We start from the raw sequence: 19,032 nt of genomic DNA, 5'->3' as shown, positions 1-19,032 counted from the left end.
TTATTTTTTTTATACTTTGAGCCAAGCTTGTTCCTTATAATTTTTTATAATTTTTTGGGAGGCAATTGTGGTTAAGTGACTTGTCCAGGGTCACACAGGTAATTAGTGTCTGAGGGCAGATTTGAACTCAGGTCCTCCTGACTCCTGGGCCTATGCTCTATCCTCTGTGCCACCTAGCTGCTCTTTATTCCTTATAATTTAAAGATGCTTCTAAAACCTTTTCTAACCTGGTTCCAACCTATCATTTTAGCCTCATTACTCTCCTTTCTATCCAGAGAAATTGACCCTTTCTCTGTTCCTCACATTCCATGGCCCATCTCTGTGCTTTTGCACTGGTCATCCCCTATGCCTCCTCATATCCACCTTACAGGATTCCTCTCATCTCCTAAGGTAAAGCACAAAAGCTGTTCCTGACCACTTCCTCCCAGTGACTAGTGCCTCACCAAATAATCAAAGCTATGCAAATTAAAAGAACTGATCATCACTTAACCCATCCAGTTATTAAAAACAATGAAAAGGAATGACTGAATGCTGGTAGAGAAAATAGGCATAATTGTTTATTGCATTTCATAGGATCTTCTTGGAGAGCAACGTGGTTTAAAAGTCATAAGAACAATCATTCCTTGTGTCCCAGTAATTCTACTGTTGTGATATAACCTGAGAGTTTTAAAGGAGAAAAAATATAGAGATACCTGGTTTAAAGATTTTTACCATATCAGTATTTGTAATCATAAAAATCACAGAAACGACGCATGTCTAACAATAGTGCAATTGTTCACTGATGGTCCGTTAGGCTAATGGAGTACCATGTTTCCATTACTATTCTTTGGTTGAACAGGTGTGAAGAATATAAAGAAGTTGGAAAAGACCTTTATGAAATAGTACTAAGAGAAAGACATAGAAATCAGAGGAATGGAGCACACACGTGCCATACAAAAACTTTTATCAAAATATAAATAGTTGAAAGTATTGGTTCTATTACTGTTTAATCTTGAGTTTATTGTAAATAATTTAGAAAAAAAAGAAAAGGGAATGTTTTCTCCATCCTTTCAAGTGGAGAAAGGATGAAGTTGAATGCTTTGCCTCCAGTCATTTCAGGCAAGTCTTCTGAAAGGAAATGGAATGAGCTGAGGACATCTTGAGAAAATTGGGATGACTTGCTGCTCCTACGCTTTTGCTGAGATCAAAGCATAATTATCAGGTCTGCACACTTAGAATCAGAGAATCTTGGAGTTGGAAAGAACTTTGGAGATGATTAGAAAGGCACTACAGTGTAGGGGTACTGGGCTTGGAGTTAGGGTGTAAATCCCTTTTTGGATATATGCTAACTAGCTAGGTGACCTGGACAATTTCATTAACTCTCCTCAGCCTCAGTTTCCTCATATGTAAAATAATGGGGTTAAATTTGATGGCCTCTAAGGTCTCTTCCAGCTCTAAATCTCTGATCTGCTGGCTTAGATTTAATAAGCAGTCTATTGCCAATAGGTGGCATGCTTGTCAGATTTCTTTAGATCCACCTAGCTGTCCTTCCAACCAGCCCATATTGCTCGTTCTCATCCACAAAGATTGTGTGAGAGAATTTGCCAAATTCCTTGCTGAGACTAATATGCACTCTTTCTACAGCATTGCCCTCACCTCCCAGTCCAGTGACCCCATCGGCACAGGAAATGAGCAGAGGCTGACATGACTTCTTAGCTAGCCCACGCTGACTCCTAGTGATGATTCCTTTTTTTTCCCCTAAGGTTCCAGATTCTCTTCTGTGAAAGATACCTTGATGCACTTGTGTGCTGATCCAGGGGGAACTAGTCTGAAATTCTTTACTACCACAGTGCTATTTATTTAAAAGAAGAGATAAGTGTTTTAGGAAAACGCAGCACAGTCTCTTGGCTGTTGCTAAACAAACTGATGTATGATAAACAGCTACTTGGTGTTACCAAAATAAAGAATCGTGATCTTTTCGGCTCTAGGACGCCTTAGCTGGTTTTCTGACAAGCCTCTTCAGTATAGATCGGGTTCAAAGTACTGCTTGGAGGTATTCTGAGTGCCTGAAAAGAAAGTGTATGCCACACTATATCAGTGCTGTGTAGTGCTATCACAATGTGGTACTTATAGTTACAGATGTGAAGAGATTATCCACATCTTTAGGAGTTAATGGAGTGGAATAACATCTTACTTTGCAATAAGGTCCAATGAATTAATTGCCCACTAAGATTTAAATAGCGCTTGCAAACTATCAATGCCCTAGATTAGAAACAACTGCCCAAAGGGCCTAAAATATTATACAGGTTCTGATCCTAACAGTCCATTTATAATTCTCTTTGACACTCTCCCATCTGTCTTCTGGAAGGAGTATACTCTCTGACATTCATGGAGAACCTGAATGCATGCTGATATATGCATGTGCACACGCATACACACGTGCATGCACACACAGACACTCACAAACACAATGTGTTTGTGAGAAAAGAGAGAGAAGAAGATCATCTGATATGTATACGATTTGCATTTCTGTGAATAGCCTGGGAAAATGGAAATTTTGACAACAATTCCAAATGCATTCGGCATCCATACTGTATCCAAACTTCAGTGTCTTTTTATGAACTTGAAAGACAAAGCATGGAAAGATTGCCTAAGCAAACTTCATCTTCTCACTGGGCATTTCTGACCTGGGTCTTAGGAAGCAGTTAAGATCATGCAGAAGATTGAAGACCTGTAGGGAGGTTCTCATCCCCGATGATTCAGTGGGCAGCTTATCTTGGTGCTGAGGCTCTGTTATCCATGCTGAATGATGAGGATGTTGAAAACAAATTTAAGGCACCAATGTCTGAAATGTGTCTGAAATCTGACAGGAAATAATTTCCTCCCTGTGACTCAGCTTCAGAGTAGGCCCTCGGCTTAGAGTTGTTGTGCAACAGAAAAATGGTGAGGAGCATAGGCTCATATAGTAGAGTCATAGATTTTGCTTATTGAAATTGAGGCCCAGAGAATTGAGGTGACTTGTCAAGGATCACACACAAGAACACGGATCTTGAGCTGGAAGGGCCTTCAGAGGATGACATCAGGTCCAACCACTTCATTTGATAGATGAGTAAACTGAGGCCTAGGGAGGTAGAAGTCACTCAGTAAGTGACCGAGGCAGGATTTAAACTCAGCTCCTCTGACACCAAAGCCGTTGCTTTTTTCCCATTTAATATGCAGCCTTTCCTGGGCCATGATGAAAGTTCTTTGAAAAAAATGAAGATGCTACAGACCTGCAGAAAATGCCATGTAGTTGTTTACTATGTGGATCAGCTCTGTGAGGTTGTATACACAGTGATTAGCACGGTGCCTGACACATAGTAGGTCCTTTATAAATGCTTATTGACTTATCAACTTATGATGGTCTGGTTCCTGTGTGAACCTATGTACTTTGCATTGAGAAAAGATCAGGCCAGATGGATATTTGACAGCAGAAGGAAGGAAGGAAGGAAGGAAGGAAGGAAGGAAGGAAGGAAGGAAGGAAGGAAGGAAGGAAGGAAGGAAGGAAGGAAGGAAGGAAGGAAGGAAGGAAAGAGGGAGAGAAGGAAAGAGGAAGGGAAGGAAGGAAGGAAGAAAATAAGCATTTATTAAGTGCTTACTATATGCCAGGCACTGTGCTAAGCTCTTTACAAATATTATCTCCTTTGATCCTCATAACAACTTTAGGAGGTAGGTGCTATTATTGTCATCTCCATTTTACAGTTGAGGAAACTAAGGGAGACAAATTAAGTGACTTGCCCAGGGTCATACAACTATTAAGTGTCTGAGGCTGGAGTTGAACTCAGGTCCTTCTGAGTCCAGGCCCAGCATAGCAGATATTTTGGGCAGATAGAGCTGGGTTTGCCCACTTTTTCGTTGTGCAAGCCTATCAAATGAATGCCGTTCTTCTGACTTCTCATTACTTGATTCTCAAAACAATATCCAAAGTGATTCCATGGCCCACTTAGTTTTGAATGCCATCTGACATTCACTTCCTGTGTGACCATAGACAAGCCACACCTTTGCTTCCCTGTAAAATGGGGATAATAATCCCTGAAGCCCCTCCCCTACAGGGTGGGTTAGAGGGAGATAGGGATGTTGTGAGGGTCAAATGAGATAAATGATATAAAGCACTTTGCAAACCTTAAAGTACCATATAAATGCCAGTTTGGGTTCTTATTCTCGTTATTAGCTTCCAGTTAGCAGGCCTCCAGTCTGGTGATGACTTCATTCTCCAAGTCTTGTACTACCTACGTTCCTCCTGAGCCCAAGTAATATTTATAGAGCAATACAAGGGTGTGTTCCTAAATGTTTCACAACCAGGCACCTTGGGAAAAAATGTATACTCACACTCTTTTAAGTTCAATGTGCTTTGTGAACACTTTCCTAAGTCTTGAAGACAAGAATACAATAAATCGAACCCTGATTTGTAGTCAGTTGACTATTTCTAAGGTGTAAAAGGTCACACCAAAAATTTCAAGCTGGTTAGAGGTAGTTCCAGCACAGCCCTGGTGGGAGTCCTGAAAGAAATGATGTCTGTGTGGGGCAGCTAGGTGGCAAAGTGGATACTGGCCCTGGAGTCAGGAGGACCCAAGTTCAAATCCAACCTCAGACACATAACACTTACTAGCTATGTGACTCTGGGCAAGTCACTTAACCCCAGTTGCCTCACAAAAAAAAAAAAGTAATGATGTCTGTGAAGTACTCTGAAACCCTGAAGTGCAGAGAAAATGGTAGCTGTCCTTGTTGGTAGAGTTTCCCAAAACAATGTGTGGGTAATGTTCTCTCACTCCCTGTTATTCTTAGTTTGACAGTATTTGGATTCCCCCACTCCTCACTTTTGTGTTATATGTTTCCATTTCCATTTTCTATTTCCAGTTTCCATTTTTCTGAAACCCTGTTGAATTCTACCCTCTGTCTCAGAAGTCTTAGTGTATCTTTAAGCTCTAATAGCTTGATCTTGTGCTAACTTTTGGAACACCTTGTACTTAGTTTACAATAGGATGCCAACCTGTTTTGATCTTCTCCTCCAAAGGACATTTTGGCTTTATACTAAATGGTGTGTGGCTTTCTGGCATGGCATCTCTATTATTACAGTTCCCAGTGCAGCCTGCTTCATGGTGTCACAAAGTTTAGAAGAGATAGAGGTGATTGTACAGGACTACAAAACTGCCTATTAGATTGTAATTGATCTCCAGTATGTCTCCTCAGGCACAAACCAATGTGACACTAATATAAGGCCTTTGGGTTATTTTGAATTCGTGCATGAGTCTTGGTTGTGCAAATATATACACCGAACAATAACCTTCAGTAATGACAAACGGAGGTTGTGGCAGTGCATTTGACTTTATCCATCAATTTTCTTGTGTACATAGGGAGATAGTATTCACTGGGTAAGTGAATTCTGAGTTCATTTGTTTTAACCATATGCTACTTGGGACTTCAGCTTCTGGTTGCATGTATGATACCAGCATTTTTGCAAAGCCACAGACCTCTTAAGATAGCCTTTGTATAGAAAATGTCTATGTGTTCTTTTTAAAGATGGGACCAGAACACTTTTGAGGAGGTACAGGGTGAAAGGAGAGAGAGAATAGAATAAATGTGTGTGGGGGGAGAATAGGATGGAGGGAAATACAGTTAGCAATAGTAACTGTGAAAAAAATTTTTGAAGCAAGTTTCTCTAATAAAGGCCCCATTTCTCAAATATGTAGAGAACTGAGTCAAAATGATAAAAATAAGAGCTATTCCCCAGTTGATAAATGACCAAAAGATATGAATAGTCAGTTTTCAGATGAAGTAATCAAAGCTATCTATAGCCATATGAAAAAATACTCTAATTCAGTATTGATTGGAGAAATGTAAATTAAAACAATTCTGAGGTACTACCTCATACCTGTTAGATTGGCTAATACGACAGAAAAGGGAAATGACAAATGTTGGAGGGAATATGGGAAGATTGAGACACTAATGCACTGTTAGTGGAGTTGTAAACTGATTTAACCATTCTATAGAGCATTTTGGAACTGTGCCCAAAGGGCTAAAGATGGGGCCCAGGAAAGTTAGTGTTAGAGTTCCAGGACAACATGCTAGCTGGTAGAGACCTCTAGCAAGCTGGCTTGCCTGTTTGGCTTTCCCTAACACAGAATATGAAAATCGCAGGATCTCAGTGTTGGAAAGGACTTCCAAATCCAACCCTTGACCGAGCAGACATCTTCTCCACAGTATGCCTAATGAACTGTCAGCCATTCTTTGTTTGAAGACTTTTAATGGAGTCTTCCCTCCTCCTGGCTCAATGTTCCCGTTCCTTCAACTGATCCTTCCATTTAATTTTGAATGGTTCAGTTTTTGAGTCCTTTTATTCTGACGTGTACCTGGAATGTTTTGTTTGTAGAATGAGATAGCAAACTCTAAAGTCTGAAGCACTATTGAAATTGTAAAATCTGCCGGGAGCCAAGATGGTGGAGTAAAAAGGTAGTTGCTCTCACCCTCCCCTATCAACCTCTGAAAACCCAGAAAATATCACCCCAGAAAAAAAAAACAACCCTGGAACAGCTGAACTAGAAGAAAGATGGGGAACAGCAGTGCAGCAGCCCAGCAAAGAGGTCTCCCAGAGCCTCAGAAAAAATAAGGGAAGCAGCACTACAAAGGACCCCAGGCAGATAAGCACCCTGCAGCATTCATCTGAAAGGAGCTGAAGAAAGCAATGTAGAGTCTTCCTAAAGTCGGAGCCTTGCTGATTGCAACCCAACACCAGGTAAGCTGTCAGAACCCTACAGCCTCCAATTGCCAACATAAGAGTCCCCAGCACACAAAGCCGGTGACCAAGACCTAGGCTCCCAACACAAGAAACTTGGGTCAGTGCCTTCTGTTCCCCAGCAGGAGAGCTCAATCTCTTTAAAGGCCAGGGAATAAAGAAACCATGGGTAAAAAGATACGTACCATAGATTCATATTATGAGAAGAGTGAAGATCAAGACAGAAATTCTGAAGAGGACAACAGTGTCAACAAACCCACATCTGCAACAGCAAAAGGGAATATGAGGGGGCGGAGCCAAGATGGCAGAGTGAAAGCAGTGACTTACTTGAGCTCTCCCCTAAACCCTTCAAATACCAGTAAAAAAAAATAGCTCTAAACAAATTCTAAAGCAGCAGAACCCACAAGAAGACAGAGTGAGACAAATTTCCAGCCCAAGACAGCCTGGATGGTTGATCAGAAAGGTATATCGTAATGGGCTGGTAGAGGAGCACAGTGTGGCGTGGGCGCACAGGCCACAGCGAACCTGGAGTGGGCCTCAGAGGACTGAATCGTGGGCAGCTGTGGCGGTTTCCAGACTCCTCAATCCACTAATGCCAAAGACAACTTAGAAGGTCAGTGGGAAAAGTCAGTTTCTGCAGTGCTGAGAGATGAAAGCAGGGTCTCAGAGCCAGTTCCAGAGCGCAGAGCATAGGAGCCAGGGTGGTGGCTGTGTCCTGAGCTTCCAGCCCACAGACTGAGGGGGAATTGATCAAAGGGGGATTGCAGGGATCTCTTTGCCAGTGCCGAGGCAAGAACCTCTTGTTTTGCCCATGCTTGGATCTGGGTCACAGTTCTGGGTGGCAGTCCTGGGGTGAGGAGGAGCACTGGCGTGGTAGAGCTTGTAGTGGCTGTGGAGAGGAAACCTTCCTCACAGTTCCAAGACAGAAAAGACTGCGTGTGGTCACTCATAGATCAGGAAAGGAGTAAACACCTCGCCCCTTATCATACTACCTTGGAAGAACTGAAAATTTACAGTTCCCTAGAAGTATCTCTGAAAAGAGCTGTACAAACCCCTGAAGCTTGGGACAGTACGTTTCTCCACATTGAAAGCAGACTCTTACCTTAACAAAGAGTTTAAAACTCAAGTAATTGTCTGGGATCATGAGCAAACCTCGCAAAAAGAGTCAGACTATATTATCTTACTTTGGTGACAAAGAAGTTCAAAATATACAACCAGAAGAAGACAACAAAGTCAAAACTCCTACATCCAAAGCCTCCAAGAAAAATATGAATCCGTCCCAGGCCTTGGAAGAGCTCAAAAGGGATTTTGAGAAACAAGTAAGAGAAGTAGAGGAAAAACTGGGAAGAGAAATGAGAGTGATGCAAGAAAACCATGAAAAACAAGTCAACAGCTTGCTAAAGGAGACCCAAAAAAATACTGAAGAAAATAACACCTTAAAAAACAGCCTAACCCAAATGGCAAAAGAGGTCCAAAAAGCCAATGAGGAGAAGAATGCCCTAAAAAGAAAAATTGGCCAAATGGAAAAGGAAGTCCAAAAGATTACTGAAGAAAATACTTCCTTAAAAATTAGAGTAGAGCAATTGGAAGCTAGTGATTTAATGAGGAATCAAGACACTGTAAAACAAATCCAAAAGAATGAAAAATTAGAAAACAATGTGAAATATCTCATTGGAAAAACAACTGACCTGGAAAATAGATCCAGGAGAGAGAATTTAAAAATTATTGGACTATCTGAAAGCCATGATCAAAAAAAGAGCCTAGACATCATCTTTCAAGAAATTATCAGGGAAAACTGCCCTGATTTTTAGAACCAGAAGGCAAAATAGAAATTAAAAGAATCCACAGATCTCCTCCTGAAAGAGATCCTCAAAGGAAAACTCCTAGGAATATTGTAGCCAAATTCCAAAGTTCCCAGGTCAAGGAGAAAATATTACAAGCAGCCAGAAAGAAACAATTGAAGTACTGTGGAAACATAATCAGGATAACACAAGATTTAGCAGCTTCTACATTAAAGGACCGCAGGGCATGGAATATAATATTTTGGAGGGCAAAGGAGATAGGTTTACAACCAAGAATCACCTACCCAGCAAAACTGAGTATAATCCTTCAGGAGAAAAAATTGGTCATTCAGTGAAATAGAGGACTTTCAAGCATTTTTTGATGAAAAGACCAGAGCTGAATAGAAAATTTGACTTTCAAATACAAGACTCAAGTGGAACATGAAGAGGTAAACAGGAAAGAGAAATCATAAGGGACTTATTAAGGTTGAACTGTTTACATTCCTGCATGAAAAGATGATATTTATAACTCATGAGACCATTGTTAGTATTAGGGTAGTTGGAGGGAAAAAATTATACGTATGTATATATAGATAGATAAATAGAGGGCACAGGGTGAGTTGAAGATGAAGGGGTCATATCTGGAGAATAAAATTAAGGGATGAGAGAGGATTATACTAGGAGAAGGAGAAAGGGAGAGGTAGAACGGAGTAAATTATCTCAGAAAAAACAAAAGAAAAGGGGAAATGGAGGAAGGTGAGAGGGAATGAGTCTTATTCTCATAGGATTTGGCTTAAGGAAAGAATAACATATGCACTCAATGGGGTATGGAAATCTGTCTTACCCTAAGGAAAATGGGAGGGGGGACAAGAGAGCAGGGGGATGATAGGGAGGAAGGCAGATTGGGAAAGGGGGTAACCAGAAGCAAATACTTCTGAGGAGGGACAGGGTCAAAAGAAAGAATAGAATAAATGGGGGGGTACAGGATAGGATTAAGGGAAATAGAGTTGGTATTTCACAACATGTCTACTATGGAGGTGTTTTGCATAACTGCAAATGTTTAACCTGTATTGAGTTGCTTGCCTTTTCAATGAGGATGGGTGGGGAGGGAGGAAGGGAGAAAATTTGGAACCTAAAGTTTTAAAAACGCGTGTTAAAAATTGTTTTCACATGCAACTGGGAAATAAGAAATACAGGAAATGAGGTACAGAAATCTGTCTTGCCCCCACAGGAAAATAGAAGGGGAAGGGGATAAGAGAAGCGGGGGAGAGATAGAAGAGAGGGCAGACTAGGGGTAGGAATATTCAGAATGCATGCCATCTTGGGGTACGGAAAGGGGTGATATAGGTGAAAATTTAGAACTCAAAATCTTGTGGGAGTAAATGTTGAAAACTAAGAATAAATAAATTTAGGAGAAAAAAAAGCAAACCTAAAAAAAAAAAAAAGGAGTATGAACTGGTCTGAAGCCCAAAAAGCCTTCTTAGAAGAGCTCAAGAAGTATTGTAAAAGTCTAATGAGAGAGGTAGAAGAGTCCTTAAAAAATACAATTGGCCAATTGGAAAAAAAGTACACTGAAGAAAACAAGTCCCTAAAAAACACAATTGGCAAACTGGAAAAAAAGTACACTGAAGAAAACAAATCCCTTAAAAATACAATTGGCCAACTGAAGAAGGAAGTACAAAAACTAACAGAAGAAAACAGTCTGTTAAAAAACTAGAAGTGGACCAATGGAAACTAATGACTCTGTGAGAGAGCAAGAATCAGTCAAATAGAAGCAAAAAAATGAAAAAATAGATGAAAACCTAAAATACCTCAGTGGTAAAACAACCGACCTGGAAAATCAATCCAGGAGAGACAATTTAAAAGTCATTGGACTACCTGAAAATCATGATTAAAAAAGAGCCTGGACAGTATCTTTCAGGAAATCATAAAGGAAAACTGTCCCCAAGTCCTAGAACCAGAAGGTAAAATAACCATAAAAAGAATACACCCCTCACCACCTGAAAGAGATCCCAAATTGAAAACGCCAAGGAATATAATAGCAAAATTCCAGAATTACCAGATGAAAGAGAAGGTGCTGCAAGCAGCCAGAAAGAAACAATTTAAATATCATGGAAGCACAGTCAGGATTACACAGGACCTTGCAGCTTCTACATTAAAAGACCATATGTCATGGAACATTATATTCTGTAAGGCAAAGGAACTTGGATTGCAGCCAAGGATCAACTACCCTGCAAAAATGAGCATGGTTTTTCAAGGGAGGAGATGGATATTCAGTGAAAGAGGGGACTTCCAAACCTTCCTGATAAAAAGACCAGAGCTCAACAAAAAATTTGATCTTCAAGTACAAGATTCAAGAAAGACATAAAAAGGTAAATGGGACAGAAAGATACAAAATGTTGTTAATAAGGTCAAACTGTTTACATCCCTACAAGGGAAGATGATACTTGTAGCTCTTGAGAACTGTGTTGTTATTACACCATGTTAAAGGAGTATACATAAAGGGGGTGGATATTAGTTGACCTTGATGTAATGATAAAAAAAAATCTAATGAAGTATTTTAAATGGATCCAAGTAAGTGGATTAGTCTGATCTTAGAAAATGTACTGAGAAAGGAGGAGGCAGACAAGGGTAAATTACATTACAGGAAAAGACAGAAAATCCTGTTACAGCAAAGGGAAAGGAGGGAGATTGGTGAGCATTCTTTGAACCTTACTCTCATCAGATTTGGCTCAAGAAGGGAATAACATAATCAGTTAGGTATAGAAATCTAACTTGCTCTATGGGCAGTAGGAGGGAAAAGGGAGGGGGGATAGAAGGGAGGGAAGAAGCAGTAAGGGCAAAGGGGAAGAAAGGGGAAAGGGATAATAGAAGGGAGGAGAGACTGAAGGAGGCGGTGGTCAAAAGCAAAACACTAGTGAGGGGGGAAAAGGAGAAAGAAAAGCATAATCCGGGGGGAAAAGGATGGAGAAAAAGACAGATAGTAATCATAAATGTGAAAGTTGAATTGCTATCTTTTTTTTTCTCTTCTATTGAGTTTTGTTTCCTCTTTCTGATGATTCCTCCTATTGATTTTAATTTTTACTTACAACTTCACTAATGTGAAAATATGTTTAATTGGAATGTAAATGTATAGCCTATCTGATGATTGTGCGCCGTCTTGGGGGGGGTGGGGACGAAGGGGGAGAAAAATTGTAAACTCAGAAGCATAAGGAAATGATTGTTGATAAATCAAAATAAATTAATAAAATATTTTTTTAAAAAAGTCTATTTAAAAGAACAAAAAGAAATGTGTAAAATCTGTATATGACTACCAGTCTTTCCTTTAGTACCTGAAGGCCTTCATTTGCTATTGTTCCTGGTGTTTGTTTCCTTGCTCCCAACCCTGCCTTGGAAAGTACCACCACCTCCTGCGCCTTCCTAATTCCCTACTTCCCCCCTCCCCTCTTCAGTTGGCACAACAGAGGTTGCTCATGTGTCCCAGTTAATGGCCACATTTGAATATTTTCCTCCTCTAGGTAGGATTTACAGAAAGCCCTGGCAAGAAGAGGAGGAGGTAAGGAGAAGTTGCAACTTTTATCAGTGGAGGGCCTGTCTACACTGATAACTGGAATCCATGGAACTACCCTTATTTCATGCTTCATCACGTTAGGGTGCCATGAGTACATCAGGATGGGAGCTCCAGCTTCAGACAGATAGTAGCTAGTGCCAACCTAATCTTCCAGGCTAAAACTTTTCTCCATTCCTAATTCTGCCTTCTGGGGCCAAATGGTACAAGATGCCTTTTCACAGATCAACCCTTTACATACTTAAAGATAGCTATTAGGGCCTCTTCTGAGTCCTCTCTGACTAACCCTGCCTTCCCATTTCCTTTATTTATTTTTAAATAAGTTTTTCCTGATGCTTTTTAAAAAAATCATCATAGTTTCCCCCATGATCCTTTTCTCTCCCCCTGCCAGAGAGCCATCCTATATGAGTAGTACTTTTTAACAGACAAGAAAAGGAAAGGAAGAAGGGGAAAAAAATCAGCATAACTGATAAGTACATTGAAAAAGACTGAACATATGTGGACCTCCCACGGTGGGTTTTCCCAGTTCCTTTAACTGCTCCTCATATGGCACGGTCTCTAGGCTTTTCCCTATTCCCATCTGCCCTCTCCAAATGCAGATGAAGTTTCAGCTCTATTCTGACCAAGAAAGTCTAATAGTAATAGCCCAAGACATATGTAATGCTTTAAGGTTTGTAAAATGGTTTTATTTCCTTTGAGCACCACAACAGCCATGTGAGACAGTCCTCCGGGTATTATCCATATGAGGAAATTGGGGCGCAGGCGTTGAGTGACTTGGGCATAACCATACAACTAGTTAAGTGCCTGAGGCTGGATTTAAATTCAGGTCTTCTTGACCAGAGTCCAGCACTCTGTCCAGCCTACCGTGCTACCTTTCATAGACCTGAATACGGTGGGAATGCCCCTCCCTTACTGTGAAATGGTTTCCAAGGCTAACTCCAAAGATACTAAATTAAGATGAGAAATGGAATCTCTTTTCCCTGTGTCATCCTGGGTGTGGGCAGGAAAGGAGGCCGGAGCACACATGTTGTACGGTAGAGGGTCTAAACATCCTGGAATTAAGGAGTCAAGCTGGAGTAGAGGTGAGGTAGTGTAATAGAATGGAGAGGACTTGGAGGCAGAAGACTTGGCCTGGCCACTTTCTTGCTGAGTAACTTGGGATGAACTCCTTAACCTCTCTGAGCCTCAGTTTTCTCCTCTGTAAGAAAAGAATAATAGTATTGCCTCCTCTGTGAAACCTTCCCCAGCTATGTGAGCTCCAAATGATTTGGGAAGATTTGACATGTTTCTTCTGATTTAATCTGGGCCACCAGGGTACAAGCCTGAGAGGGTGCTTCCATTCCCTTCTCTGTGTCATTCATTAAGAACAAGGCTGTTCAGGATTGGATACGAGCACTGATTGATGCTGGTGATCTGGGACTAGTGCATTTAGCGCTGGAGAGTTCAGAGGGTATGTACCATGCAGGGCAGACAAGGACTTCTGTGCACCAGGATGCGGCCCTTCGGAAGAGCTCTCCGACCTGGGCTGGGCTTGGGAGGCCATCACTTTCCAGTCTTAGAGGGGAGCTTTGGCTGTTCCCTAGAAGATCCTTGTCGAGTGCTTCTGGGTTTGGTCTGTGCTGGTGTTTGGGGGAATGAGCTGTTTGGTTTTATCTGCCTGTGGGTGGTAGAAATAAAGTGAGGTGATGCCCAGGCCGTCCCTGGTGACATAGAGTATTAGCTTGGCTTTGAACTCAGCCTGGGTCTTGGCCTCACATTGCCGTTAGGGGTAGTAGCTTGTCAAGAAGATGGTCAATAACAAATACCAGGTGATGCACAAAATTCGTTAGGAACATCCTCTGTAGTACTTAAGACTGTTTTGTGGTGGATAGAACTTCCTCCTCACTATTTATTGTTATTATCAGTAGCTAATATTAGTACTTTAAGGTTTGCAGAGCATTTTACAAATATTACCTCATTTGTTCCTCACAGCATTCCTAGGAGGTAGGTGTGTCATTTTTTTATCCCCATTTTACAGATGAGGAAACTGAGGCAAATTGAGACCAAGTGACTTGCGACAGGGTAAGGGGGGGGGTCACACAGCTAAATGTCACAGTAGGATTTAAACTCAGGTCTTCTGGACTCCAGGTCCTCTACCTACACCGCCACCTACTGGTCACAGAAAGTACTACTTTACGTGATCATAACTAACAGTTCCCTAGTGTTTTAAGATTTGCAAAGCTCTTTTTTCATACTATCTCATTTAATCCTCATAGTGGCCCTGTCTTGTGGTGACATTAATTAATCAGTCATTTTATCAACATTCATTTACTAAATACCTACTCTGCTAGGCACTAGGGAAACAGATTGAAATGGTCCCTGCCCTCAAGTAATTTACATCCTACTGAGGGAGACAACATATATAATTATACATACATGGAGTGAACACAGAATGAATACAAGGTAGTTAGCTAGATGCTAGGTGGGATAGGAAGGCACCAACACATAAGGGGATCAGGAAAGGCCTCCAGCTAGAAGGCAGTGTTTGAGGTGTGTCTTGAAGGGACAGAAGGAGACATTGAGTCATTAATGTAAGCATCTGTGAATTTTTTTCAGTATTGTCTACTTTTAAAGTAGTGGTGTTACCTGATTTTTACCCCTGCCTTTACTTTTTATGAGTTTATTTTTAAAATAATTTAATCTTGATTGAAAAATACTTCACAACCTATACTTGTCTTTATTTTTTTTTATCCAGAAACAATCCTCAGACACATAACACTAGATCAATATTAGATGTTGATGTTTGTAGTGAGCTCATAATTGGAGTAGGGTAAGAGAATAGTGAGGTTAGGTTTTTCTTATGTAAAAAGGCTGCTGATAACTCTGGGGCCTGTGGGCAAATCCATTCCCCCTTCTGGGCCTCAGTGTCCTCATCTGTAAAAGGTTAGACTAGAAAACTAGATCCTTACTAAGTCCCTGTTAGTTCCCAAACTCTACATTCTATGTAATCAAACATGTCAGCACCTTTGGGGTATTCAGAACCCCTAATGATAACTTCTAGGGAAGATAAGGGTGGAATAGGAAATTGATGAAACTTGGTCTTTGTGGTACAGAAGCTTTACCCTCTGGCAACAACAGGGAGATAAGTCAGGCACAAATACAATATTCTTTTTTATTTAGAAAGATGCCTCTCTTGGGGAAGGAGTATGTTTGGTGGGAGGTAGGTAAAAGTTTTGGAAACTGAGACTCACAACCCACTTACTTACATAGGGCCACTGGATGGAATGTGCCAACAAATTAATGGTTTGACAGATGTTTTGATTCATTGACCAAATCAGTACTTAATATTGTAGACCTAGGACTTCCCATCACATAGGTCAAGGTATACTATGTCAGTTCTACCAACAAACCTTTTTATGGGCCTGCTATATGCTACGCGCTGGTGATGCAAAGACAAAAAACAAGTCTCTGCCGTTAAGAACTTTACTTTTTGTTGGGGGACAGAATACGTAAACAGGTAAGTAAATGCAAAGTACTTGAGAGCTGCAGCTACTTGAGGGACCAGGAGACATTTAGGAGATGGTACCTGAGCTGAAATTTGAAAGGGAAGCTAGGAATTCCAAGAGGCTGAGGTGAAGAAATGCCTTCTAAGCCATGGGTGATAGACTGAGCAAAGGCACAAAGGTGGGAGATTGGCATGTATAGTACGTGGAGATGAGTAACACAAAAATCAGTCTAGAAGATAGACTGGAAGCAGATTCCAAGTCAAAGAATTGGGATGCCAAACAGAGGAGTTTGTATTTTAGCCAACTGGGAGCCACCAAATCTTCTCAAGCGAGGGAGTGCTGGGAATTTAGAAATGCTAATTTGGCAGTTATGTGGAAGAGGGATTGGAGAGGGATGAGGCTGTAGAGAGAGAGAGTAATTATGAGGCCATTCCAGTAATCCAGGTGAGAGATGATGGGTGCATGAACTAGGGTTAAATCATTATTTGATAAGTAAATCAAAGTTGTCAGTTAAATCGCTCATTTGACCGTTCCATATACTCCATTCTGTGTTCCTGTATTAGTAAGTAATGAGTTCTTGCTGGATTGTACCTAATGGACAGTGATAGCAAGAGAACCCTTTCTGGTGGACTTCTGGGAGGTCGTAGACATAGAGGACATACGGGATTGACAGGCATCAATGGGTAAATGATCTGCTGTCCTAAAGTAATTGAAGTAGAGACCTATAGGCTTACTCTAGCTAAGGTCATCAAATGGCAGTGTGGAGCAGTAGAAAGGTCAAAGGCCTGGTAATCAAAGGACCTAGTTTTCTGTCTCAGCTTTGCCACTAATTAACTTTGTAACCTTGGGCAAGTCACTCCCCCTGCTTGAGCCTGAGAGTACTATATTGGATGATCCCTCCATTCTCTTCAAACTCTTTGATGAAAAGAACTCTAAGTAACATGAAGAAAGGATAAAAAGTTTATTAGAATGACTCCATCTTTCTACATCAGGGAGACATGGTGACAATGGGATATTGAAATTTGGACAGAATGTTGATGAATTCACTTGGTGTGATATTTAGTTTGAGGGAAGGGTAAGAAGGTTTACCCTGCTATTCTTCATTCAAGACATAGAGAACCAGATACATGGGTAAAAGTTAGAGGAGGAAAGGTAAGTATGAGATTTGACCACATAGATGACTGTGATGAAAAGCATAGGAATGGCTAATATTATTATCCACAAAACATTTGGAAAGGAAAAGGCCGTACTGCCTTAGTATCATTGGGAGACATTGAAAAGATCCCACAAAAAGCTCTTCAGAGGTAATGAAAAACAAACCTGATGTGTTAGTTGGCTCTATAAGACGTTTTACCTTTAGGAAAGTATCAGTATTTTACTTTGCAAAGTCTATGTTCCTGACAAGAATTCAATTACTGTTTCTGATGGGAGGCTGCTCAGAATTACAGTAGCAAGAAAAGGGGACTGTTACCAGTGTCTTGTCACATATTCCTTCCATATATATTCAGTAGCAGAATTAGGCATTAAGAATTTACTTTGTGATGCAATATGTGCTGCAGAATGACAACGCATTTAGGGGTAAGAGAGTAGGGAGCCCTAATAGGTAGATGGATAGGTATATGTGTGTTTGGATATAGATATAGATATAGATATAGATATAGATAGATATCTATATCTATCTATCTATGTATCTATATATATATCCATACATATACACATATATATGTTTCAACTTCCTTTTTTTTTATTTAACAAGCATTTGTTTTCTTTCTCCTGCCTCCCCACAATGGAAGAAAAAAAAAGATAAGAAAAAAAAGAAAAGAAAAGAAAATCACAAGTGCCCTGTAACAAATATGCATTGTTAGGCAAAACAAATTTCCACACTAGCCATGTCTAAAAATTATGTTTCATTCTGCACATTGTGTCTGTCACCTCCCTGGCAGGAGGTGGGAAGCATTCGTCAACACCAATTCCCTGGAATTGTGGTTGGTGATTGCATTCGTCATTGTTCTTATGTCTTTCAAAGTTGTTTATCTTTAAATTATTGTTATTGTATAAATGGTTTCTTGTTTCTGCCCACTTCACTCTGTATCCTTTCATATAATTCTTCTCAGATTTTTCTGAAACTGTCTCTCCTATAATTTTTTTTACAGTAAAATCATTTCCAATCACAATCATATACCATAATTTGTTTAGCCATTCTCTAGTTGATGGGTTCCCCCTTAGATTCCAGTTCTTTACTACCACAAAAAAGTCTGCTACAAATACTTTTATACATATGGGTCCCTTTCCACTTTCTTTGATCTCTTTGACAGCAGCAGTATTGCTAAGTTGAAGGGTATTCACAGTTTAGTAATCTGAGAGGCATAGTTTCAAATGTTTTTCTGTAATGGTTCAACCAGATCATAGCTCCACTTACAGTGCATTAGGTCACCTTCCTTTTGTAAATCAATTTTGCTAACCTGATGAGTGTGAGATGGAACCTCAGAGTTACTTGAATTTGCATTTCTCTAATTAGTGACTTGGAGCATTTCTTTTCATATGGCTATTAATAGCTTGGATTTATCCCTTAGAAAACTGGCTGTCCATATCCTTTGACCATTTATCAATTGGGGTGTTCCTATATTTTAAAAACAATTCAGGAGTCATAGTAAACAACAGAGATGTGATGAAAGATTCAGCCATCACCAGGCTTGTTGCCAAGGAGTGTGCTGACTCGTGGCCCAGGATTGCATCTAGAGCTGGCTGCGTTGGCTGATTTTCATACAGCCCATTTATTAAAAAAAAAAAAAAACCCACCTCATTAAAGTGTCTGCCTCACTGTTACAAAAAGAAATCCCTCCTGGCTCAGTGTATCCTGAAATTCCCAGCAAGGTCTTGAGAGTTCTTCCTCAGTAAATGACAATTTCCTTAAGGAAATGAAATCCTAGAAAATCTTTTGTACAAAATATCCCTTGCTGCAGACTCAGGCATAGAATTTAAGGGAGTTCCTGATGCAAACACCTGGGAGCTTTTGAGGTCGGGTGGTGGGATGAAAAGAGCATTAAGCCAGAAGTTAGAACATCTGGGTTTGACTTCCATCTCTGCTGCTTACCAACCTATGGGAGTTTGGGTAATTCTAAGTCTCATGATAATAGAAGCATTGGTCTAGGGCAGGGAAGAGGCCTCTCTGAGCCTCAGTTTCTTTATCTGTAAAGTGAGTATAAGAGTACCCACTCTGCCTCCTTTATAAGGCTTTTTGTAAGAATCAAATGAGATAAGGGATGTGGATGTGCTTTGTCAATTCAGGTTTGTCAACCTGAATGTGAGGCATGATATTTCTTTGGAGTAGAATGTGGAGCAGATGGAACATAGCATTCACAGTCAGGAGACCCAGGCTTCTGATCCTGGCTCTAGCAATTAAGTTACTGCTGTGCCCTTAGCCACATTGCTTGTCTCCTTTGGCTT

Source organism: Phascolarctos cinereus, unplaced genomic scaffold, assembly GCF_003287225.1.
Source record: "Phascolarctos cinereus isolate Bilbo 61053 unplaced genomic scaffold, phaCin_HiC Scaffold_8;HRSCAF=390, whole genome shotgun sequence".
NCBI classification, from domain to species: domain Eukaryota; kingdom Metazoa; phylum Chordata; class Mammalia; order Diprotodontia; family Phascolarctidae; genus Phascolarctos; species Phascolarctos cinereus.
This window is presented reverse-complemented; position numbering follows the sequence as displayed.